The sequence below is a fragment of the Astatotilapia calliptera genome, chromosome 1, assembly GCF_964374335.1.
Source record: "Astatotilapia calliptera chromosome 1, fAstCal68.1, whole genome shotgun sequence".
NCBI classification, from domain to species: Eukaryota; Metazoa; Chordata; class Actinopteri; order Cichliformes; family Cichlidae; genus Astatotilapia; species Astatotilapia calliptera.
This window is the reverse complement of record NC_137422.1, coordinates 16,157,708-16,185,456: the sequence shown is the minus strand read 5'-3', so window position 1 is coordinate 16,185,456 and position 27,749 is coordinate 16,157,708. Positions and strand designations below refer to the sequence as shown.

The following is a 27,749-nucleotide window of genomic DNA, read 5'->3' as shown; positions in this document are numbered from 1 at the left end:
GGGGCTGATTGGTCCCACAGCTGTACGGTAACTGCTGTCTGCCTTATGAAAAACAGAAACCTCTGAAATTCATCTTGCAACCCAAACCACGTCAGCTAATTGACACTCAAACAAAGCTGAGAGAGCTGCAGTCTGCTGCACTGATTGATGGCCGAACATGAAAAGTAGCCTGCCTTTTCCCATTGTGTGACTATTCAATCAAACCTATGCCAGTGTGGCTGGCTGGCATCAATATGCATGGAGATAGCCTGTCACCACTTTTCCCCACTTCTGTGTGAAGCGACACAGTCTGTCTGTTTTTCTTTGTTTGTCAAGGTGCTATCCATCTGTCCACCAGTGAACATTGCAAGAGAGTGGCCCGCTGCACCTCATTTTCATCAGTCTGTCTAAGAGTTAGGAAAGAAGCACTTGGAAAAGTACAAGTTGCAAAATTTCAGTCTGGTTCATGTAATGTAACTTTTTTTTTTGCATCATCGTAATCATAATCATCAAATCATTTGTACTTATGGTAAAGAGTAAATCTAACACAATAAACAAAACCATGTTGTGACATTTTAAAGGATTACAAAACTAATATAAAACATGGATCACAATGATTTTCATAAATCCTTTTCTATTTCAGTCTATATTTTCACTGATTGACTCATGAAAATAGATTTGAGCACAAATCCACTAAGCTACCCTCCTCAAGGTGGCTGCTAGGTAAAACAAAAACTGCTAAGTTTCCCTTTTTATGATAAATTTAAGTGCAAAATAAAAAAATTAAATGCTTTAAATCCTCTCTTGGCAAGCCTCTTTGAAATAAAAAGTTATACAACAACCAGCTCAAACATTATAAAAAGTAATAAAACATGGCAATTAAAGTAATTCTGTAACTGTGAATTTTTCCATCATTATGTTATACAAGCTTAGGTTTACTTTGTAAGTGCATGAAATGTTAAAGTGGGAGCAGAATTCTGAGCCACATTAAATGAACAGAAAGACAAACGTCTCCTGGTGCTCCTTCCAAAAGGATATTTGAACAGATGTTCCGGGCAAAGTAAACAGGTCCTGTCATTGTGTCTCGCTGGTGTACAGCACCTGTCAACATTGATAACACATGAAGTAGGTCAAGAGAACTTTATAGAGGGTATATACTGTATTTCAAGGACAATGGAAGTAGTTTAACTGATGGAAAGCTCCTGTGTATTCATTGCCAGCGTGAATGCTAGACTATTCCAAAAACTTGATGCCTGTATCTTCAATTCAAAATGAGTTGTGTTATGATGAGTGTACTGATGGATCATTTTAACTTATTTTATTTCACTCATGTGTAATTATCTGTATGTAAGTAAGTGCATATGAAGAAACAATATGTTTGGAAACATAAATTAATTAAAAACTAGACATTTTCCATTTTATGCGCTTAATAAAGTTCCTCTTAATAATGGTGACACTCAATTTATGGAACTTTTGTTAATGAAATAAAATTAAAAAAAAACTAAATCAAGGAAATAGACAAACAGTTACATTTTTTCCACTTCACATGAAAGAATGATTGAAGATAAAGTTGGGCTTTGTATCCAGCTGAAGATGAACTGAAAGTGGATCTTTAGACAGGATTATAAGGGCAAAAAACATGTTTTGGAAGACTGCATATCTCAGTGGTCGATGCTCACTGGAAGGCCTAGATGTAAGGGGCATCTGTTGAACTCAGGACTTTAAAAGAATTTCTTGGCACTCTCTGTATGCCCTGCTAGATCCATCTTCTTTGATGTTTCTTTTAAAATTCAGCCGATTTGAGTATGAGATGAAGCTATGGCTGTATATGAGGTGGTAAAAAGCCGTGAGAGAAGCTAGAAGATGCATATAATCATATTCCGAGCATTTAATCGTTGATAGTTGGTGCGCAAATAATCTTGATAGAAATTTTAAAAAGCACAATACAGTATTAACTGCATGCCTTTTAATTAATTATTCTGATGTATACCAGCAATAAATGAAGCTGTATGTTCAAGTAATGCCACATTCAAAATATTTGGTAAAAGATTTTTCCCGTACTTTAATAAGCAAACAAAAAAGCTAATTTTCTGTGCATATCCTGCTGGAAGTTATGCAATACAACCAGGAGAGGGACCACGTGCCCCAGTGGTTCTGTTAGGCTCAAAGCACAATATCACGCAAGTGCTTTGAGCAATGATTATGCTGCTTGGACCAGAGCAACACACTAACCTCTTCCCTTGGTAGTTTATTCATAGTACTATACATTCACCCGTGACAGTTCTGCTTTTTCAGAAAGGGAACCTAAGTTTCCTTGTGGCTTAAGGTTTTTGGAGGTAATAAGTCACACATTTTTCTATGGAATTCACTGAGTTTGTCACGGCTATGTTCACATTTTTTAAAGGGAAATAAAAGAGACTGTTTTTGTTTGTCTGAAGAGTGCATTGGAAATACACAGCTGCAACCAGCATTCTTTTCTTGTGAACATTAGTGTGAAAGCTGTTACTTTAGAATGTAGCATCAATTTTCTTCTCGCAGCCACATCCAGGGAGGTTGGCTTTGAAAGTTAAGCCTAATATTAGCAGCTGTGATCACAGGAGCATCAGGCTACTTAGAAATTGTAGAGTAGCCTTTATCTTCACCATGCTCTGCAATTATTTTCTTGCTTATGCTCTCTGACAACATTCTTCTTTCTTTTCTCTCAGTCATAGTAAAAAAACAAAACGAAATGATACCAGTGTGAGCTCAGTGGGTATGACGGGTAACTGATCACAGGTTTGATATCACTACATTCCACCTTAATGGTGTAACAATAATTTTGAGATTTTAGAAGATTCTTTTTGTGGCCGTTTTCATGAAAAAACTGTTTTTATTTTTATGTATGCAATGAAGTGTAGTACACACTCTTTGTTTCATTTAGGGTGTGGAGGTACTTTGTTAAGGTGATTGCCAGATTGTGGTCTGGATTTATTAACGTCAGGTACTTGAAGCACTTTGCGTGACATTATGAACATTAACCAAATGTGTGTTTCTCCCCTCATCCTATTAAAGGTCCTGTTGTTGCCTAAACCTAAAAACACACAGGAAATTCAATTCGCTAAGGTTCAGCAGATTTTTTTTTTTTCCAAATTTGGATTCAAAGCATGTCCTCATGTAGTTGTTTACAATATTTTCTGTATTTCCAAGAGTATTTTCATCTGGGGCCTGCAAGACAGCCAGACTGACACAAATGAGTATGTGTTTGTGTGACTGAGGGAAAAGAAGGAGAGAGAATGGGAGGTAGTAAGTCCCTTGCCTATACAGCAATCTCTGACCATCTTGAGCTTCTCTGACAGTGATCAAGTGTGGCTTACCAAGACAGCTTAGGTGATCGAGGTGTCCACAGTGGCAATTCATCATGCTATCAGGGAGCACAAAGATGACAAGTTGTTTTAGTGCTTGAATCAATTTTATACAATTTTAACTGCAGCATGCCTCATGGTTGAAATAGTGCACCATTCCCCATTATCAGTTCTTTCTTTCTTTAAAGCATCAAGTCAGTTTAAGTTGGAGCTGCAGCTGCAGCTAAGAAACCAATTATAAGTAGGTCTAAACAGTACAGCAGGTGATGCCTCTGAGTCATGTGTTCATCACCTGTCAGATATCTCCCTGAGCTGCCAACATGCCTGCAACATGCACACGAACAATCAAAATCCCCCAAAGTTTTCAATTCAGCAAATGATCGGTGTGGGCGATCTTGTGCGATTAATGTGAACAACCGATGTAATCGCAAATCACAACATCACCACATCAATATGACATGGCGATTTATAAATAATTGGAACAGAAATGTCAGCTATTGAGCAGAGACACTGCAAAAGGCAGCTGCGTTTAAAACACAAAGAATTAGTAACACATGGAAAACCACAGAAACTAACAGGCCTGCCAGTCTTGTGTAAGAAGATAGTCACAGAGCTAAAAGAATGGAGTGGGTTTGCATGCAAGAAGTGCATCTACTGCATGCACATCCCACAGGACTGTTCGTGCAATCTGCCCTGGTTAAAGACACTTTTGTAAAAGACAACAGAATCATTTATTGAACTTACATTAAATTTTAATACTAAATGGCAATCCCATGCTGTTTCCTATTGTTTTTCGTGTTTCTTGACAGGCTTTTATTGTTCCCATGTTGGTTTTATTATCTAGGGGCATCGTGTTCTGTTTCATTTTGTGTGTTTAGTTTCCTTTTTCTGCCTCCCTACTCCCTTATGTTGCCTCTCTCTTTCTTCCACCTGCTCCTGGCCTCCATCTGTTTCTCTAAGCATTTGACTTGCTCTTGTTTTCCTTCTTTCTGTGGCTTGACTAGCTGTATCATCCTCAGGAGATTTTGACATGATATTAAGTTATAGTTACAAGGAAATACTATGATGTGGTTCCTGGGGGAAATCTTTCAGAACTGGAGTATGCCATTTTTACAAGAGGAGGCAGGTGTCTACCTTGCTGAACCAAACAGCGATATATTTAATTTTGAAAATGGATACATATTACCACCTTTGAGCCACCAGGGATTTTCGTTCTGGGATGAGAGAATCTACCCCTTTTCTATCTTAGCCCAGGAGGATGTTAATTCATTGACAGAATGAGCTACGATTCCAGCAGTGACAGGTGTAGGCATAACCAGGTGCTGCCTCACGATACTGTCATGAAATTTATGTCTCTCATCTCACAGTGAGGGCCTTGTCTCTACCAGCTGCTGCAACCTTGTGAGGAGAAAGCTAAGAGGTTTTAATTAGGAGTAAGAGTGTCATTAATTACAAATTCGTTCACTCTCACACAACTGTCTTCCCAAGAAATTTCTTCTACCTCCCACCATCTGACCCCTCCCCCTCTCCTTTCTTGTCAAAGCCACACTAAGTTAAAGTACCAGAGAATTTACTCCGTTGCCTACCGGGAAAAGGAAAGCAAATTTTTTAATTTGATGAATCGCACTCCTAACTCCCTTCATACCAGCTCTCTGCCCCAGTCTCTCGGATCGTTCAGCATGCTTTCATCTTTGATCTAGGACCCCCATGGGGTGTCGTGTTTGAAAAGGCGGACCCCTGACAGCTTTCTTAGATGGACAAGGTTTACGTGAGATGGGGGTATGCGCAGCAGATTACTCTCTCAAACAACTCAGAGAACAATGAGCAAAGAAATTTCTTAGGAAAAGCACCTAGGTTCATTACTCTAACTAATTTAATTTTTTGCTTTTATACAAACGGGATGATGAGGTCATAACTCAGAGCGGAAAACTGAGACAGAGGCTGTTGCTGCCGACAATGTGATAAAGACATGTAATATGCTTAAGTTCCTGAGATTTATACTTGCGCGCAAGTGGGCTTTAATCTTCCTATGCAATGTAGCTTCCTTAATATTAATTAATAGCCGTATTAGAGATTTTGTATATTATAAATGTCCAATCATAGTTTGTGTGCAAGACATTATAAGAAACTGCTTGTATCTTACAGAAAATAAAAGGTGTTTTTAATCTTGAACATGTTTTCTTTTGAAAGTTCCCTGCAGGCTGCTGCACATTCCCGTTCCCAGAAACTACACTAACCAACCAACTAACCCCACTAGCCTCTCGCTATTCTTTTAAGTAAGAATTTGAAAGAATACTATTCACTTTTTCATCACTCTTAGGATTTGACACAGTTTATTCTTATGTACTCTTGGATTGCCGAGAAAAGAGGGCTTCATGAGCAGCACGGCAAGAAACAAAATAAAATCTTAATCATCAAAAAGTTTTTTTTTTTATTCAGCAGTGGCTAGTGGTTGATTTTTCTTGTGTTCCCCTTCTAAAAGTAGTGCTCTCCAAAACTCTATGGTTGGCTACTTGTGATTCTGTGTATTCAGAATGCTGCTGGGACAAAAAGAAATATTCAGTCACATGACAGGCAAATTTAGGTCCCATCAAAATGAAAGCAACAATTATCATTTATTGTTTCGTCTGTCAAAAATGTCTTTAAAAGTCCAAACCAGTTTCACAAAAGCATCCTGGCTCCAGTCAATAAATAAATAAATGAACAAATTAGTTAAAGAAAAAATATTTTCTTTTTAGCCAGAAGTTCTATGATAGGTGTAATAGGATTTATCCAATTATTTTTGCTTTTTTACAGTACAGATAAATTGATAAATATAAAAATATACATTTATCCATGTACATAAGGCGAACATCCCATTAATTGTTGATTTGTTTAGGTTTGTTTTTTTTATGGAACCCAGAAAAATCGAGTCCATGTATAGTAATATGATCTGATTTCTACACTTATACGTCAGTGTAGATGTTTCAAGGTTGCTACAACTTACATAATATTTTTCTGTCTTTCAGAAAGCTGAAAAGCTTAAATGCCTTCAAACTTTCAGAAATACTTGTATTACACTTAAATTATGTGCCAGAAAAGTTAATTTGAAGGGTTTTTTTGTATTAGAAAGGTATGCTGTTTTGATTATTTGGTGGATGAGATTTGATGAAGAGCCAACATCTGTTGTTTGAAACGCATAATAAAAATATCTCAACCATGCTAATCTGAAAGTGCTTGTGGAGCCACCTCTACATGAGCAAAGTTTTCTTTAAAGACTGCAAACTCCTCCACATCACATTAGCAAAGGTGGGTAGTAACCTATCTGTTTGGATTATTAACAGAGATTATTTACAGAGCTCATTCATACAGAGACTTGTTAATTCTATCTCTGTTTCCACACAAAGGACAGATGCTAACTGTTTTTTTTTTCAGGGCAGCATGCTTAATATTTGTAGAAAATGAGCTCCAAAGCAAAATCTTTTGAACTATATATATGTATAATAGAGTTTGATGTAAGAACATACAAAGGACCCATGCCAAACGATTTCAGGTGGTGCTTCATTTTATACAGGACCACATCACTTGGGACCTCTCCCAAAAGCTCACAAGCAACAAGTGAAGGGAAGGAAGAAAATGTGTATTGCAGAATTTTAGAAAATAGAGAATTTAAGAACTAATCAAACCACTACAGTTGGGTAGCTGAAATGATATAAAAGAGATTTTTCAAGGCGCCTTGTGCAGAGTCATATTGTAGTTCACAGTAGGAACAAATAGAACCACATCACTCCAGGCCTCTGGTTGTCAGAACACTGGTAAGGATGTAATGTAAGACTTAAACTACAAGCAGACACTTTCACATTGTGTAAAAGCTGGCAAATGAGGACTAGAACAGAAGAGGGTCTGAATGAAATGCAATACAACCACTAACATCTTTTTTGTTCAGTTGAACATGCTGTGAATGCTACTTGTCAGCTTTTGATGTCTGATTGACCAGGCAATCGGTATGTTAACTGATTCAGGAATTTGTCTGTGTAACAGTGAATGTTGTGATGCTTTAAAAAAACCAAGACCTGGTGTACATCACATATGATTCTTGCTGATAAATGTCAGGCGCTCCAGTGGCTAGGAATCAGCTGATTGTCAGTGCAAGCATTATTTCATCATCTACTTTTGGGACTGGGGAAATAATTGGATCTTGCCAAGCCCGAAGTGGGTCTTTGTCAGATCCATTTAAACACCTTCAGGAAGATGGAATGTAATATATGACATTCTGAGTCCCTTATCATGAAAATGCAATTGAATTATATTTTGAGATGTTTATAAACTTGAGATTTTAAAATAAAGGCTGTGGAGAAAAAAAAAGAAAAATTGCTGACTACTACCATTATTCTGGCCTCCTACAGCTAAACCGACTCCCAGTATAAATTTTGTCGACTTGCCACGTCCATGAATAGATAACTAATAAGCAATGAGCTAAAAATTCTCCTAATCACGCTCTGTTTGTTTCTTCAGAGGACTATGTGTAACAGTGTTAATGTGCAGCCAGTGAGTTAAAGAAATACATTTGACTACTTTAAATATATCCAGTGATAGAAAGCAACTTTGTATCACACTGCGTGACATGTTATGTATAACTGTCACAAACCACTTTAATTTAGTCAGGCATCCATGACATCCAAAAGTCCAGAAGCCAAAATGGGAGGGGGATTATTTTGCAAGCAAGCGAACATACACGCATGTACCACACACGACATCTAAGACAAGTACACAAAAACAAATACACATAGTTTAGGTTGCTAAGCAACTATGGCAGATTAAATTCATTCAGCCAGCAAAGCACTAACAACCTCAACAGCCCGTAGAAGCTGATGAAAGCAGTGCAGAGCAGCCTGACCACACGGTTTGTTTACTTACTGGGGGTAAAAGTTCTCAAACGCACGTGAGAAATAACACTGGGTTTTTGTTTTGTCCCTCAGATATGCTCAGTACAATAACCACACTGTGGAGTGCCACTAGCCAATCAGCACATAACTGCTTTCAATGTAAGTGTGTGTAAGTAATTTCCCTCAATAAAACTGCCAGTCTGCCATGTTTGGCCTCCATTTAATTATTGATTGAGAGCTTTCCAAGATATTACACCAACAAATTGCATAAAGGCCTTGATTTTTTTGGTGTGTGTATGTGTGTGTGTGTGTAACAAACAAATATATCCATTTATAGATGCCAGGAATCTACCACACCCACCTGTGCTGTAGCTCTTTTATAACCTCTTCTATATTGTTTCTTTAAATAAAATGCAGGTAAAGCCAAAATGAAGACTCTCCAAACATTCTTTTTGACATTAAAGTCACAACATGCAGCTAAATTAACATTAAATCTTATTAACGAATCAATAACCTGTCTGTCAAACATCAGTGGCAAAATAGGATGAAGCATTTTATAAATTCAAGCTCAAGACAAAGAGCAAGTTAGGGAAACTTGGTTTATTCTTAAATTGCAAGAGTTGTATGTTATTTAAAGGTGACAGTTCTGGTGAAAGAGAAGTGCTGCAAATAGATGTGTTTGCATCTTATTTCGCTGTTAAATATAGATCTGTTTTATTTGTCTCACGCCTTTCCACTTGTAAGTTCATGAAGCGAGGTATAATTATTTTAGGTGATCAAGGAGTGGTAGTATAAACCACTGCTTTGAAACTAAAGGGCAGGAATGATAAAGGCAAAAACACCCACAGAATAAAGACAAAAGTATATTCCTTTATTGAAAATTTTCTCTGTAAATCAGTGTTTTCACTCCTGATTTTGTTCATATTACATTCTTCTATGTGGGGGGTCGATCTGTCACAAGGTGTAAAACCATTCACACTCACGATGAGTAACCCCATGCATGTTTTTGAACAGAGAGACCCCAAACTGGATCCAAACCCAGGACTTTCTTACTATGAGGCAACAGTGCTAAGCACCATACCATTGGGCTGCCCCCACTAGTTTGTTATTCTTTCCTCGTCTTTCTTCTTCTCTGCTATGTAGTATATCTGTTGCTTTACCACCTCCACAGCTCACAGTAGGAAACCAGCATCACATTAATCAGAGGAATACTATATGCAACTATATAATTCCATCAATTTATCAGTTGGTTTCCTTTTCCAGGGTAGCCCATGTGAATAAAGGTCTTCTAATAAAAGCTTAATTAAAGACATCTAATCTGTTTTTGTTTATTATATGTACCTCTGAGCTTTTAACTGTACACTTTTAATTCAGTTACTTCTTTTTTAGATTGATAAGCAAAATGAATGAGCTCTAGTTGGTATGCAAGCAGCAATGCATTTGATGAAACCTATTATATAACAACACGTAATTGTTCCACACAGTTCTGTGCACACCAGTTTTGAGACCACCGCCAATATCCCTGTGATTGTATTGCTTTATGTTCACAGCACCAAAGTCCACACACTTGTTCACTGTAATGGAAGTCAATTTGTTTGAAAAATATGAGGCCGTGGTGCAGAGAAAACTGCAGCAATTGTCAGTGCATGTTTTCATCGGTGCAAGCACATGTAAACAGATTTTTCTTGACTGAACAACTCAATTACAGTACTGCTTGAAGTTTTTTTCTTACTATTGTGGAGACAGTATTTCAATAAGAGAAAATATGCTTACATGTGAAAAGATATGCAGCCTCCTTTTTTTTTTTTTTTTTTTAAGAATTTCATTGACTACTCTTAGGCTTCTTTGTAGAAGTTCAATAACTATTTTGTATTGGCTTTTGTCCTGAAGTTTTTTTATGTATTCCTTTTCGGAAGGTCAGCCTTATTTGGTGTTGCCTTTTTTAATAGACTTGGGCAAACAGAGAAAGGACAAGTTTACCATGATGGGCATTTATTTGGAGATTAAGGTGGAGCAGCATTTCTGAAGAACTCATAGTGAGCATAGCTGTATGCCTTTTTGAATTTGCTCAACTAACTAGTATGTCCATTTAAAATGCTTGGAGGGCTACAATCAAATAACAACAGTTTAAAAACCGTGCCAGTGGGCAGTAGCATAAATAATCTTTTAGGCACTAACAGGTTGCATGAGAATTTGAGTCTCTAGAAAAGTGCTATATAAATGCAATCTATTATTATTATTATTATTATTATTATTATTAATAATAATAATAATAATAATAATTAGGTTAAAAGCTTTCATTTTCAAAGTCTCTGTACCTTCCAGACCTGCTCATTCTCTGTTTCTTTCTTTGAATATTGTCTGTTTTTGTTAGTGATGAAAAGAGTAGGGATAAAGGTAGGTTCCTAACTTTTTGGACAGTTATATAGTCTTTGTAATTTTGCTTCTGTAGACCACCATGGTTCAATTTAAGAGCCTAATAAAAGCATTGCGTTAAATGTTTAAGAATCATAGACTATTTTATGTACAATTTTTTTTTTTAAATCTCCAAGTGTCTAAACTTTTATTATGCCGTGACAAAGAAGGCAGATAAAAAAAATCTGGAGTTTATTACAAATGTTTAATATTATTTATTTTTGGTAGCTTTTCACTGGATTAACTTAAACTCCCGGAGAGCAGCCATTTGGCTTTTCTACCTTTAAAACCTGGAGAGCAGCCAAATGGCTGGTAGGCTTTTAGCTAAGCTTTAGCTTCAGCCAAGTGGAAGCTAAATTGGCTAGTCATTCATATGTATATTAGGTTGTTACCTGGGAATTCTGGAGGGAGGGGAGTGGGGGTTTGAGTGGATTGAGGAATTTCCCTGCGAATCTTGTTGACTGTGCCGAGGATGGTGGTTTTCCGTCTAAGAAGTTTTTGCGCAAGTGAAAGCGATGTGAAAAAATTGTCCGTGGTAACATTTCTGCCCTTGTCTAGGAATGGTTCCATCAGCCTCATTACTACATTTTCAGAAAGTCTCTCCCCAGTGGGACGATTGGGGTCCTTGCCAAGATATGGGAAGACATTGCAAATGTACTTGGATTTTAGGTCGCAAGCCACCCAAAACTTGATCCCAAACTTGTCAGGTTTACTTGCAATATACTGCAGGAAACAGCACCGAGTCTTTGATGGGAAAAGCTGTGAACTTCCTTTTGTGTTTCATCTTGATGCATTCTCAATCATCCAGGGAAATAAATCTCCAAAAGTCACCAACTTGGAGTGTTTCAGTTTGCCATCTTAGGGAGAAATCAACACACATGGGTGTATGTCCTTTGTTGCTGAGATTTATTGATAAAAACAGTACAAAAAACCAACCATTTGTACACATATTTACAAATGGCCTGCTGAGTGGTGCATGGAGCATGTTCATTGGTTCATGGACCTCCCTGAACTAATGGCATTTATTGCAATTGTCATCTTGCGGGGGGTTAACAGGGTTCCATCTCTAAATGACTGCTGGTCAGCAAACCTGGGAAACCCACAGATAATTGGAACTATGGCACGAAACCGCTTCCAAGACATCATGCAACACCTACGCTTTGATGACAAGTCCACCCGCAGTGATCGAGCAAAGACTGATAAGTTCGCTGCAATTTCCAGTGTGTGGGGATCATTTGTCACCAACTGCATCACGTGCTACAACCCTGGTCTACATATCACCGTTGATGAACAGCTTTTCCCATCAAAGACTCGGTGCTGTTTCCTGCAGTATATTGCAAGTAAACCTGACAAGTTTGGGATCAAGTTTTGGGTGGCTTGCGACCTAAAATCCAAGTACATTTGCAATGTCTTCCCATATCTTGGCAAGGACCCCAATCGTCCCACTGGGGAGAGACTTTCTGAAAATGTAGTAATGAGGCTGATGGAACCATTCCTAGACAAGGGCAGAAATGTTACCACGGACAATTTTTTCACATCGCTTTCACTTGCGCAAAAACTTCTTAGACGGAAAACCACCATCCTCGGCACAGTCAACAAGATTCGCAGGGAAATTCCTCAATCCACTCAAACCCCCACTCCCCTCCCTCCAGAATTCCCAGGTAACAACCTAATATACATATGAATGACTAGCCAATTTAGCTTCCACTTGGCTGAAGCTAAAGCTTAGCTAAAAGCCTACCAGCCATTTGGCTGCTCTCCAGGTTTTAAATGTAGAAAGGTAGAAGCCTGGGGGTGCTACTGTTAAAAAAAAGAAAAACATCTATCCAAAAAGTGTTGGATAGATGAAATCAAGATTAACTTGTACGAGAATGATGCGAAGGAAAACTTTTGGAGAAAAAGACAAATAGCACATATCATACATGGTAGAGGCAACGTAATGGTATGGGCATGCACTGCTGAACCAGACCACTAGTGTTTATCATTGGACGGCACTTTTCAGTGCAAGTAGATAATGAGCCAAAGCATAGTACAAAAAAATCCTAAGAGTTTTATAAGGTAAAGAAATTGGATATTCTCCAGGCTTCAGGCAACATTAAAGACCTAGCAGAACATCTTAAGGGAGGAAACACAGCATTTGATGATGTGGGTTGGATCTAGACTCAAGGCAACCTTTGGACTGAGACGCTACAACTCGATCTGATATTCATTTTCTGATGTAAATATAGATGCACAGATTCACTGTACAGAGGCAAAATTACAAAGAAAAAAATGCATTGTCCCCAAAACATATTTTTCCAGCTATTCATATTTTCGTGTATTGCTTCCTTTTACAAAGCAAAGTCTATTTGCCTATCAGTCACTGGACGAATATAATTAATTTTAGCCGGCTAAGTAAATTGAAATTTATTTTATTTCAATTTATTTCAATTAATCATCCTGGATACCCCTGTTTAACATATTACTGCCACAGAACTATGTGTCACATATTGTTTGAGGATAAATGGATTTAATTACAATAACTGTACTAGTACAATTCTTACTCAGTTACCTAGCCACATTAAAATTAGATGAGACCAACATCTCACTCCCTGCTTTCATTTTGACGTTTTACCCTGGTGTTGAGTGCAAAGAATAAGCTTTAAAAATGTTAAAAAGAAACTCAAAATATCTTAGAATTGGGTGTGATGTCCTAATGCTTTCATACTGGGGCAAATCCTGATAGTACATGCCCTGAGTGACCTGGTTTGCCTAAGTCTTTAGGTGCCCTTATAACTCTATAGTTTCCCCCAGCTCTGTGCTAAGGGTTTTACTCACTGCATTTCATCACACATTCACATTCTTCTCTTTATATATTCTTTTGATCACTAATCATTTATTTTATGTATTTATTTTTTTCTCCACTGTGAAAGATGTGTATGTTTTAGTACACCATGGCATGTTAGGCATGCTTCCCCTCTTAAGGAATGCTGTAGTTTAGAGTAGTCCTTTGAAATGACTTCTACACAGCAATCTTTTGACAGAACTTTTGATCTCTGGAGTCTTACATGTATTTAGCAAATTCTGCATCTGATGAATTTGCTTTCTCTCACTCCTACTCTTCCACATTGACAGTTAAGGTAGTTTCAGCATTTGAATAGGATGCTAAATTAGGTGTTCTGGGCCTGTCGAACAGGGAGGAGACCCTGGGTTAGACCTAGGACACACTGGAGAGATTATGTCTCTCAACTGGCTCAGGAACACTTTGGTGTACCGCCAGAAAAAAAACTGGAGGACGGGGCTGCACAGAGTAAGGTCTGGGCATCTCTTCTTAGTCTGCTGCACTCACAACCTGGCTAACTGGCGGCAAATGGATTTATGGATGGATGAACAAAACACCAAATGAGGAAACATCTTTTTTTAAAAAGTAGTAATCCACCAGCAACATTCCAGTGGGAAAAAACCCCAAAACACACACAAAACCCCCTAAAACACTTTGTTGATTTTTCCCATTTACTGCCCTGTAATTTCATTTGTAATTTTTTAGATTGCTTTACTAATCATTCAGTAGTTTATAATGTGTGGAAGATGAAAACACACAAATCACTCCCAAAATCAATTAAACATAGTCAATACTTATTTATACCCATTATACTTTATTTATGAGAAAATTAATCCAAACCCTTGCAAGCACAATTGCACAATAAAGTGGTCCAGACACAACAAAGCAGGGAATGGAAGATGATGATTTTAATATCTTTCTGTAACTTACTTGTGGCTTCCAGAGAAACATTCCTCACTATGGAGGTTAAGACTGATACAGATACAGAAGAGCTCTATATGCATTTCAGTGTGAGCATATACCAAATATGACTTGATTATCAACCTGTTTTTCTGTTTGGAAATAGTGTATCACTAATATTCTACACAATACATAGATCCAACTTCTTCTATTTTCTTTTTGCATTCAGAGTATCTGCTGCACTAAAGAGCTCAATTTACATTCACACAGGTTATTTGCTCTTCATATTTATTTGCTATTCACTTTATGATTTGTTGTACAAATTAAATTGACTTTTCTTCCAGTCTAAAAGGTAACAGTATTTGCTCAGCTGTGCGTTGGAACTGAGATCCAGGCTCATGCACCAGATTGTGTGCCAGGATCTTTCTATCAGCCATGCCTCCAGTGGTGTATTTAAAAGCGCAGGCATGGAGCATCATCATCTGCTGGGAAAATCCAGATCAAATAAAAGATTCAGATTTGCCAAAGTCATTAATTTCACATGCTGGCAGTGGAATTCCTCGTGGCTACTGAATGCGAAATGTTTTCAATCAAAGATTTAAATTCTTATTCAGTCATCACAACTGCCATATGGGAACCAGACTTCAGTATTCACAACCAGAACAGAAAGATGATGATGAATGTCCAAGCCTACAGTCATGCAGTCTGGTGGGGGTTGAATTCTGGTCTTTACAAAGAATGAACAAGAAAGAAATACCCTTTATTGATCTAAACATTTTCAGGGATTTTTTGTGTGTCTTTCTTTCTTTTAAATGGAATAATTTCAGGATTCTGATGAAACAAATATGAAATGAATCTGAACTGTTGTTGTTTTCTTTAGTCCTTTTTGCTTTACCTCAACTGGCACAGGCTAATCTTGTGATGGGTGCCATAAAAGACAGACTGACAACAGCTCAAGTATTCAAACAAGATGTTCAAACTACAGACTAACGGGGTAACTCCTGTATTCTCAAACAAATACTTATATTCTTTTGAACCTTGCTGACATTTTTATAGCAGCAGTTTAGTGCTGAAAAGGTCAAAAAAAAGAACAAAAATGAAAATTATAAGCCCATTAGTTACTGAGTAAATGCTAGCACTCTGAATGTGGTGAAAATTCCTGTTTTTAAAAAAAAAAAAAAAGACATGTAAAAATTCCCTGCTAGAGTTAAATCACAGTTCGCTAATAGGCCGGCCTGTCTTTGCAACCTTGAAGGTAAAAATGAACTTTCTGTTTTTGTCATTTTTGAATTTGAAAGTTTAATCTTTACTTTTAACGCTGTATATGTGAATTTGCAGTGCTGTTATAGTATTGCTTTTCTCTGTGACTCAGAGTACTTGTCTATGTCTGTCTTTTCTTAGATATACTTCCATTTTCTTCTGTTCATACAATATTGAGCCAGTGAAGCCTATCCCAACTGCCACGGGGCAAGAGGTGGTCACCAGTCTGTCACAGGGTATAGCTCCACTCCAAAACAGAAAGATTAGGGTCAATACATTTACACCTACAGCCAATTTAGAAAATTAATTTAACTCAACCTCATGTCTCTGCATGTCTCTGAGAGGGTGGCTGGAGTCCCTGGAGAGAATCCACACTGACAAAGGGAGAACATGCAACCTCTATGCAGAAAAGTGCCAGGCTGGAGTCAAACCCAGGATCTACTTCCTGTGAGGAGACAGCACTAACCACTGCTGCACTGTACTGCCAATGCTCACACTGCATAGGTGGCACTCTCAAATTTATTTGCCCTATAATTCATTTCACACCTTTAACACGTAAATAGTATCATTTCACTTTTGCAACCTGTACTTTACCATTTTACAGGAAACCAAATGGGACTCATTACAGTGAGTTTAAAAACTTATGTGGGTTTTGATTTGTCTAAACTTCTTTGAACCGGCAGTCGATGTCAAAAGGCCAGAGCCTTGTGACTGAAAGGCTGGTTCAATCTATGCCCTGGCAGGATAAAATGTGGGTGTGAAAGTGATTCTCTGTTTCTTCAACACTGCTTTGATACCTTTTGGCATGCGCTTTTTATTAGTTAGACATATTAAAATACAAGTAAAAATATGTTGCATAGTTAGAATAGGTTTAACTGTTAAAAACTGGTCTGGGTTGATTGCTACATCGTTTTTTGTGATTGCCATATAGTGAAGCTTCCTGCTTTCTTTATGAAAAATATAAGCTTCTGACACAAAACGAACATCCTGCTGCAATGTATTATATACAAATGTGTGTTCAGAAACAGATAGAAAAAAATGTAACATTCCAAAATGTAACATTTGTTTGTACATTAACAGAAACCCACATATTGTTGGTGTATTCAGCATTTATGTCAGAAGATATATTTGTTGTATACTAAAGATGTTTTTTTTCTTTCATTTTTCTTCTTTTTAAATGAATTCAGGTATTTCTTTGTGCTGACTACCCCTCTTTTCTTTAATCACAGTTTAGGTTGTAAAAGAAAAGCAGAACATAAACAAATAATTACCATTCCTGAGAGAGAGGAAGATGTGATACAGCAAAACTCAAGCAAAACACTTATGAAGCTTAATTCCAGTGATTAAAAAAGGATAAGCGCTTAGAACAGACACGTTGTGCATTACATAAAGTTGTGTGACTTTACTTTCCTCTACTTTTAGTCTAATTTATGTTCCATTCCATTCTAAGAATTGAAGGATTAATTAGCAACAAAAATGTTGATAGCTGTCCATGTTTTCTTTTCTGTCAAAGAACACCATCTGCACTGCCTTACTGATTAATGAGCAGGTGGGGTAGGCAGCGTTTTTCATCATGGTGTGCATTGAGGCAAACAAAAAGTGGATTTGCTAGTCAGGGAATATAAAAAAACATTGATTCTTTTTAAACACAATTAATACAAACATTGTTTTAATTTTCTAAACATATTTTGTACATTTATGTAAATGTATCTGGAAGTCCCACAGGATCTTAGCTCGCTCATTCTCCACCACCCTTGGGGGCATCTCCCATTTTGACCTCGGGACTTCCAGGTTATACTTGGCACAGATGTTCCTGTACACTATGCCAGCCACTTGGTTATGGCGTTCCATGTATGCCTTGCCTGCTAGCATCTTGCACCCTGCTGTTATGTGCTGGATTGTCTCTGGGGCATCTTTACACAGCCTGCACCTGGGGTCTTGCCTGGTGTGATAGACCCCAGCCTCTATGGATCTTGTACTCAGAGCTTGTTCTTGTGCTGCCATGATTAGTGCCTCTGTGCTGTCTTTCAGTCCAGATTTGTCCAGCCACTGGTAGGATTTCTGGATATCAGCCACCTCCTCTATCTGCCGGTGGTACATACCGTGCAGGGGCCTGTCCTTCCATGATGGTTCCTCGTCTCCCTCCTCTTTCTTGGGTTTCTGCTGCCTGAGGTATTCACTGAGCACTCGGTCAGTTGGGGCCATCTTCCCAATGTATTCTTGGATGTTCGTTGTCTCATCCTGGACTGTGGTGCTGACACTCACCAGTCCCCGGCCCCCTTCCTTCCGCTTAGCGTACAGCCTCAGGGCGCTGGACTTGGGGTGAAACCCTCCATGCATGGTAAGGAGCTTTCTTGTCTTTATGTCAGTGGCTTCTATCTCCTCCTTTGGCCAGCCTATTACCCCAGCAGGGTACCTGATCACGGGCAGGGCGTACGTGTTGATGGCCCGGATCTTGTTCTTACCATTCAGCTGACTCCTCAGGACTTGCCTGACCCTCTGCAGGTACTTGGTGGTTGCAGCTTTTCTAGCGGCCTCTTCATGGTTCCCATTCGCCTGCGGGATCCCCAAGTACTTGTAACTGTCCTCTATGTCTGCAATGTTGCCTTCTGGTAGTTCAATCCCCTCAGTTCTGACTACCTTCCCTGTCTTTGTTACCATCCGACTACACTTCTCCAGTCCGAACGACATTCCAATGTCATTGCTGTATAGCCTGGTAGTGTTTCCCCCCGAGAGGGACAATGGACCCCCTAATGATCCTCTACCGGATCACATGAGTCAAGGTGTGAAAAGAAACAAACCCTAAAATTAAACCCTAAAATTAGAATCATAATTTCCATTTAGAAGCAGGTACTTTTTAATAAATTTCAGTTGGTTTTCTTTTCTGTTTTTAATTTCTGAGCTAAGACCACCAAAAAAAACGTGTGTCCATTTTACCAGTCCTCAGGTTTAGATACAGTAAGTGCTTCAGTGCTTATCTTAAGCGTAGTGTAATAACTTGTGTCTAAATTCATTGATTGATTGATGGGAATGGAAATCTGGCTTGTGCATGACTGTGGAATATCACTACGAATGAGATTAATGTAAAACTATTTGACACTTTATAAATTGTAAAATAATCCATATGCACATTTCTCCCTTCACATCTGCCCCCAGGCCTTTTCATTTACTGTGCTCTGGACAAACAAATCAAAGTTGTCTAGAAACATTAAAAGTTGACATGTTAGGTATGCACCAAAGACAGCTTTTCAAGAGAAGAACCTTGTATCAACTGGAAAACATGTTGCCAGAAATGTTTTGGTTTGGCATTGCCTAGGGGGCTTGGTAGTTTGCAGTCAACTTTAAATTTTGCATCCTATCGAAGAATATTTGAAAAGAATGTGAGGATGTGTGTCCAAAAGTTGTAGATGAACCACAAGTGGATTCTGAGCCTACCAGAAAATTCACCAACATATTGCTCGATAAGAAAAAAAAAGCATGGTAATTTAAAGGCTAGTCAACACCTAGCATTTAAATCTCATGAAAATGTGGAAATTGGCAGTACGTGCAAAAAAATATCACAGATCTTGCAGCAGAAGAAATTTCGCAACAGATAGCAATCATGCACACAGAGAGTTATCTTGCTAAAGTGGACATTGCACTTGTATGCTACCATACATCAACAACGTTTGTTGAATAAGGGACAAACCAGATTTTTGTCATTTTTAAGTTGATCATAAATAACTTGTCCTGTATTATTATCGCAGTTTTATTTGACTCACTATTTTCATATTACTATATAAGGATGAAACTCTTTTTGCCCGTTTTATGTCTTTGACGATACAACACAATTATTTTTAATGTGAATCATTCCTGTCACAAACCCTACAAATGTGTCTCCTGAACTGAATATCACCTTTTTAAATATAATCACTACAATGCATGCACAGATGGAAATGGAATATATGATCTTTAAATTAACTAAAGAGAGTTGCACTCCATTAAGATATACAAATAAAGCCTTCCTAATTGAACAGCACAGGTGTTTGTTAGCCAGATAGGCTTCATGCAATAAGTTAGGGGCTTGGTTTTTAATTACCTTTGGGATTTGCTAATTTACATTCTGCCTGTAAAAGTCTCTTGTTGATACAAAGAAGTGTGCGCTCACATTTCTGTGTATGAGTGTATATCTGTGTCTACGTGTATATGTTTCAAAGTGGTTTGTTTAAGTGTAGGTAAGTAATCAATAGTATTCAATGGGAAACAGGATGTCCTCGGGTAAAATTCGAGCCAAAATACTGCATGAAATTTAATCTGTGCAATTACTCCATGTGGGTTGAATGGGAGGAGGAAAATGTAAGGAAAGGCATTCGATCTTAGCTCCCAAGTACACTTCCATTCTTGAAGGTCAGAAAGCTTGTTATAGTGGACAAACATTAGATGTCCAGTGGTGCTGCCATCTCATTAATCTCTTTTTTGTGTCTAAGGGAAAACCTGTAAAAGGGTCTACATACAGTATAGTGGCATCAGCAGTCCAGATCTCCTCAGTTATAGAATTTCACAAGGTGATAAGTGTACAACTCACAGCTGCTCATGCTTTATTTAATAACCAAAAGCTTCAGAAATTAGGCCTGCCTCCTGCCACTGGCTGAAAACAAGCTGTGTATCCTAACACATATCATTTCATAGTCACATTTTAATTGCTCTCTATTAATTATGTATTCTGGGTGAGCAGCGCATTTGCATAGATTTTACATGCAACCGTGACCTACTGTTATGTTGTGTGGGTGAAAAGGTTTCCCCTCACTGATACAATATGAATATAGTATGCAACTCTAAACTGCTTCACCAGCTTGGTTTTATTTCTGATATTAAATTTGCTGTTGAAGCAATACGTTTAAATTTGAGGCAATGACTAAACCTGTCATGGTTCTCAAGATCTGGAGAGGTCGTGGTGTGTGTATTGTTTGTCTTAACCTCTCCCACCAGGGCGGAACTGGACCTTGGTTCCCCGCCTCTGAACCCACCCTGAACACACACCTGTGGCTCATTCACACTGATCCTGGCAGACTACTTAAGATGGCAAGAGAGGCTGCTTCCTCGCTGGATCGTCACATTACCAAGTGTCAGTGTAGTGTAACCTATGAAAATGTTCCTTTGATCCCCTAGAGTTTCCTCCTGACTTTGTTTTTTCCTCTGTGTACAGGCCTTCTAGACTCCCTGCCCGTCTTCCCTGCCGTCCGGATTTCTGTGGATGTGTGTGAGTGAGCGTGAGCTTCTTAGTGTGGACATTTTTGAGTTACGGATCGAGTGGAAGAAGAGCGTGTGTGTACCCCCGTCTTGGACCTTCCCTTCGGACCCCGCCCTACTCCCTGGAGCCCCGTGTTATCTGTTCCACTGTATATATGTATATATTCTCACTTGGTGTCACATTTCAAATAAACCCTCACCCTCTCTCTAAACTTCAGAGTCCTGCGAGTGAGTCCTCTGCCTACTAATCTGTGACAAAACCAATTAAAAAAAAATCATGCATAGAATATATGCATGTTAGGCTAAACTGCGATTCTTAATCGACCACAATTGCGAGGTAGCTAAAGTGCTTGAAGTGTAAAGTATACAATGCTCTATGAATGTATGGTTAAATGTGGTAGTCTAAAGCACTTTAAGTGCCCAGTAAGATGAGAAAAGTGTCAGATAAATGCCATATGTATGTTTGGCCCCATAGGCCAAGGTAACACAAAAGTACCATCATGAAGTCACTTAAAAATATCAGTGCTTCTTAGATTAAGAAGGAGAATATGGGCAGTACTGCCTAGACATTATGTGCTCACACACAAACACACACAGACGTAATAACTTTCAGACAGAAGACATTTCACATTATGCACTATTGCTTTAATAGTTCAAACCCAATAACATTTGTTAATGTTTGTGGATCATTAAGACCACATATGCACCCATTTATACACCTCTCTGCATTTAATATTTAGTTATTAATCTCTGGCTGTCTTTTACAGCATTTGTCCTGTGTTCCTCCCCTCACCCCAACTGGATGGCCATCCCTCCCTGATCCTGGTCGTGCTGGAGATTTCTTCCTGTTAAAAGGGAGTTTTTCCTTCCCACAGTCACCAAAGTGCTTGCTCATAGGGGGGGTCATATGATTGTCGGGGTTTTCTCTGTCGTATTATCGTATTATTGTAGGGGCGACTGTTGGTGTGATTTAGCGCCATATAAATAAAATTTAATTGAAATATGCCAGCTGTTACAACTGGCCAATAATAATGGTAAGGCAAAGTATAAACATTCAAGTTAAAACCTGAAATCCACACTGATTTAGTCCAGATGCCTGTTATTGGGCAGCTTAAATAAGTGTTAGCTGCTTAATCCTTTTTTTGGTGGCATCTCTCTCATTCAAAACTTTTTCACATACTGCCAGATAGGTTGGGGTTGCTTGTTTCGCGTAATAGATAAAGTCATCATTTAAAAACTTCATTTTGTATTTACTTGGTTTGTCTTTATCTAATATTAAAATATGTTTGATGATGTAAATGCGACAAAAGTGAAAAAACTAAGAAATCGGGAAGAGGGCAAATTGCTACTGAAAAAGTACTAGATCACTTTGTGGCATTGGCCTAGCACCAAAGTATCTGTTCTTATGAAGTCCATAGGAGCTGCAAAGGGCAAAGAGCACATTATACTGACAGTCTAATCAGTGCAACTGATGTTGAATGAAAATGAAGCCAGGACACTGAATGAGCATCCAGACACACTATCTCTTCGTGATCATTTCCAAATTTGGTCATAACATGACATTCTTTTAAATGTTTTTGAGCATTTTTCAAAGAAATATAGCATTTTAAGCATTTATAAATGCATAAGTCAGTAAGGGAAAGTGGCAAAGTATTGTAGGCTTCAGATTATTTCATTGTTATATTACTGTACAGTGATTTGTAATGAAGAAATCAGATTATCTGTTAAAATGGTGTCTCCTTTTAATGTTTTTGGAGCTGTATGTCATGGTCCTGGGTCGAGCGACCCAGTGTTTGAGTTTTATGTATCTTTTGTATTCATTTGTGCCTAGCGTAGTTCACCTAGTTAATTTCTAGATTGCTGTTTAGTCTTGTTCCTTAGTTGTTTATGTCATCTCCCCCTGTACTAAGTCTCCCTGTTTCATGCCTCATGTCTGCATGGTTATGTTTAGTTCATGTCATGTCTAATCTCCATGTTTCCTGTTTTACTTTGAAAGTCTGTATTCAATGTCAGTGTATTTAGTTTCACCTCTCCTGTCCTGTGCTGTGCTCCCATGTGTGGCCACTTCCCCTGATCATCCCTCATGTGTATTTAGTCTCTGTGTTTCATGTAGTCTGTGTTGCGTCATCTGTGTTCCCACCCTCCATGTTGTCACAGCCAGGCCCTTGTATTCATAGTTATGGTTTCCTGTGTCTTCATAGTTTATCCTGGTATCACCTTCCCAGTTTAGTCATAGTTTAGTTTTGTCACTGCACTTTTGCCTTGTTTGCACTCCTTGTTTTCAGCCACAATAAAGGCTCGCTTTTCGTTCGAACTCAGTTTCGTGTCCTCTCCTGTGTCTGCACCTGAGTCCTCCACACACTCTCCACACGGTCTGCCACAGCGGACCGTGACAGTGTAACTGTAGGTTCCTAAATTTTCAAACATTCTTGAAATTTTGCTTTTTCATACAAAAAAGGAAAAACAACTATGAACTGACTCTTCATATCACATAATGATAAAGATCTTTAACATTTGTCTATCACATTATCTTGCAACACATTTCCGGCAATGCGTGGAATTACCAGAATTAGAGAGGGGATAGAGAGGAAATAGCCTATGAAAAGAAACAGGAAAAGACCGCCATGTAATTCATTTATTTCAACAAATTAACTGTATTCTAATTATCACCTATTTAAACTGTAACTGTAATGGAATACAGTTACTTATATTTTGTATTTTAAATATGTAACGCTGGTACATTTATTCTGTTACTCCCTAAGACTGTACACTACCAGTGAAAGGTTTGGGCACACTTTCTCATTTAATTTCTTTATTTTTACTACTTTGACTACTTTTTTATTGTAGATAGACACTGAAGACATCAGACATGTGAAGCAAGATACATGGAATCATGTAGCTAAGAAGAAAAAGATAAATATCTCTAAACATGTCTTATATTCTAGATTCCCTTTACTTTGTTGACAGTGCTGCAAACCCTTGGTTTTCTCTCAATGAGCTTCATGATGTAGTCACCTGAAGTGGTTTGCAGTCACCTGAAGTGGCTTGCAGTCACCTGAAGTGGCTTGCAGTCACCTGAAGTGGCTTGCAGTCACCTGAAGTGGCTTGCAGTCACCTGAAGTGGCTTGCAGTCACCTGAAGTGGCTTGCAGTCACCTGAAGTGGCTTGCAGTCACCTGAAGTGGCTTGCAGTCACCTGAAGTGGCTTGCAGTCCCAAGACCAGCAAGTGGCCCATTAGCCAAAAGGTGCGTCGAAATTGTTGAAAATACCTGATATGCCAGATTACCAGTCCAGCTCTGAAAGGGGATAATAACTAATGGACAACTGTGCTGTAGCACTGTGTGGAAAATCAAAAACTGAAGAATTCAGATATTCAATCAAGACAGACAGAAAAAAAGGTTTGAGAACCTTCAGGCAGCTATAGTCAGTGTCAGGTTTTGCATCTAACAATGATCACACTTATGAATGCACATAGAGGCCTGGTTACCCATGTGTCAACTTCATTTTCATATCAGCCTTTTGAAGTGTAAAATTTTTTGTTATTCTGTCTTCACGTTTCCCCTCCGTCTGTAGAAGAATTCTAATTCTAATTAAATCATGATTTAAAAAGCTTGATCTGCTCTCGGGGAGCAGATTTTCAGATACAATACTACTGCATTTCTAGTGCCTTTGCTATTTCCTTAAGTGTTAACTTTCATTTCTTTCCTCAGATAGCCCCTTGACTGCAGACACCATCATTGACTAGTTCAGAAATGTATCTCATGTTTTCTCTTCTTTTTATATCCCTGGGGCAATAGAGGCCATTCTGCTGTCCACAGCATATTTCCCTGAAAATACCTCTGGGGATTCTTTGCTCAGTGGCAGTGCCATCACTTCTACCATCAGTCCCTAAGCGCCACTGAGATGTACCTATCCCAGCAGGCAGTGGCATTCAAAGACATATCATTAACTGCTACAGTGGATGTATAAGAATGTGCTGAACTTATTTTTTCATTACTAAACAGAATATATAACTAGAGAATTAATTTTAGTATATTAAAAGGTTAACAAGATAAAAATAAACAATATAAAGTTAATCTCAAAGTATTTATGTGTATTTTATGATTTAACATTCCAAATAAGCTTTTGGTTGTGACTTTTAATGGAGGCAACATTGTATTCCATGGAAATGTAATCCCTCCCAATATTAAATGAATGAACAATTGTACAGTTGTCATCATTTTTCTAATTTGATTACTGACAAGAAAGGCAAGAAATTTATTAGCTTCCATTGTGTTATTCTGTTTCATATTTTGTTTTGCACATGTGATTAGTATTTTGAATTAGAATGGCTAAGATAACATTCATGTTTTGTTTTATTGTTGCCTATTATAACTATTCATTATTATAATTAACAAGTCGCCATGTTTTTGCTTAGTATAAAGACCCTATTCTATTTGCTTATTTCAAACTAAAAGGGGTATTGGGAGCCAAGAGGCCCATCTTAAAAGTACAATTTATTTTTGACCAAGACCGGTCTCGAGACATCCAACTCTAAATCCAACTTAAGATCCACTTTTACGTGGTCTTGGTCTTGTCTTGGTCTCGATACCCTCTGGTCATGGTATTGTCTTGGTCTCGGTTTAGGCGGTCTTAACTACAAGTCTAACAAGATCTAACAAGCCAGCTAATATTACTTAGGATATAAAAGGGTTAGGTAATAGGCTGTTTTTTCTCACATAACAACTAAAGGATCTCTTTAGTTTCTTCTCCAAGCTAGTCTCTTCTTATAGCTACCTCAAAGTTCACAATTGGTGGTGATCCAAGTTACAGTTCACAAAGACAGATAATAGGGAAAAGTATTAGGGAAGAAAAACATATCCACATTAAAAGTTTGTGTATCATCAAAATCTATTTAAAGTGGAAATTTTATTATTATTTTTTCTCTTAAATCTAAAGCATTTGAGTATACAAGTTTGTACATTTGTGCTGTCTTTGTGCATGTTTAAATAAAAATATTTTAGGTTACATGTCAGAAAAAAATGCAATAAAAGTATAATTTTGATCTAAATGCCACTGTTTTATGATGTTATGCTGTTCTCATGCTGATGTTACAACCTGTGACTTTGTCAATATTAGACCTCAGGATCTTCTCTTGCCTTCACACTATTAGTTACACTGATAGAAGGGCATTCCCTACAGGGATCAATACATGTTTTTCAGCAATGGGGGAGGTGCAGTGGGGTGGAGGGTTGCTATTAAGTAAAAGCAGTGAAGTGGGAACCTCTAATCCAGTCAGTTCCTTGGCCAAAAGAATATAAATTTCTTTTGATGGAAGAAATACAGGATATTATATTTCAACTGACTAGTTGTTTTCTTGATGCAAGTCAAAATAATAAAATCTTCTTTGATTATTGATCAGTTGGTTGGATTTTATTTTTACAATGCCTTCTTTGCAATTTTTTAGTTTTTGTTTTTTTTTTTAATTTTGAATGTTAAATATTGAAGCAAATGACTTCAGTAATCAAGAAAAAGTAAAAACAAAAATAAAATTTGCCTCCAGAGAAAAATTTTTTTGAGTCCTTGGGCATGGCAGGTAGGCAAGCATTTTTTATTTATTTATTTTTTTTTACTTCTGCTGAAATTATTTTGAATGCTCCAACTATAGTCAACACCCATTTTCAGCAGTTGCCATGGCAAATGACAAATATCAGTCAAACATCTGTTATGACTAATAGCAAGCCAAATAGTCCACTCAGAGGATTCAAAATATTATTCCCAACAGCTATTTTCAAGGAAATGATTGAAAGGTTCCTTTAGAGCATTTCCTGTATGCATTTCCACCACAGTCTGAAGACTAAAGTCAAACATCTGTGAAGATTAGGTAATTTAGTCTGCTCGTTTACTGACTATAGCTGCTACACACTGGACTTTATACAACAGTATAGTGTTCACACATTGTACGTCTCATTGCATGATTGACTGAAAATCAAAAGGACTCCTGTCACGTTCTTCTCTTGCAACAAAATTATTTAATGTCAACATTTTGTGTCGCACGCTGGTGCAGTTGTTAACACTGTCACCTTACAGCAAGAGTGCCCTGAGGTTGGGGCCTGTGTTGAGTTTTCATGTTCTCTGTGCTTCTTACCACAATCGAAAGACATGGCTGTTGGGCTAATTGGTGGTTCTATATTGGCTGCAGGTGTAAATATTTCTGTGTTAGCCATATGACAGGCCTGACCTGACCAGGGTGTACCACAGCTTTTGCTCTGTGACAGCCGGGAGAACCTCAGTCTTCCTTGGACCCAAACTAGATAAATGGTTCTGAAATACCAATTACGTTGTACTTAAAAAAAGGCAAAAAGAACAAAAGAAAATCATGTCATGTCTTTGTCTAAACCATAGCACAGCTCGACATAGAAGGTATATGAACAATAAACAGAGGAAAGTGAAAATTCTGTTTTTTCCATAGTCTTTGTCATTGCTCCTTCTCTTCATTCAAACTCTCCCCTAATGTCTTCCTCATTGAATTAGGGTCAAGGGACTATGTTTGAAGACATAAATGGGCAATTTCCACAGTATATCTAAGTAAACAGAGAGATTTTACAAGCTTTTACCTTGACTGATGAAGATGTGACTAAGATGAATTAGTTGAAATATTGGAAGTACTAAGCTAAACAAAATTTTCAGCGCTGTAGGCTCTATCAAAGCTCTCAGAGTAACATTCGCTGAACCAGGCCTTCTTTTGTGGGGTATATGGGTAAAATAATATCCATCTATAGCTCCCTATTCCCTCTGGAGTTGTCCTGCTGTGAACACCTAACTTATGCATGTAAAGGAGGTATTGTACAAGCAATTACAATCAAGGTTACTCCTGCTTTGCATTCTCCAAGCCCTTTCCTTGCTATTGTAAGTGATGTTCTTTTTACATACATATATTATGTGGCACAATGGGTATGT

At 38.0% G+C, this 27,749-nt stretch overlaps 1 long non-coding RNA gene across 1 annotated transcript; it reads left to right on the top strand.

The window, feature by feature from the left end:
* Positions 1 to 20,487: 20,487 nt before the first annotated feature.
* Positions 20,488 to 21,022, top strand: LOC145420881 (uncharacterized). The gene is made up of 2 exons (XR_013902128.1): positions 20,488 to 20,685; positions 20,767 to 21,022. It is a non-coding gene; the product is annotated as an uncharacterized LOC145420881 (long non-coding RNA).
* The last annotated feature ends 6,727 nt before the right edge of the window (positions 21,023 to 27,749 follow it).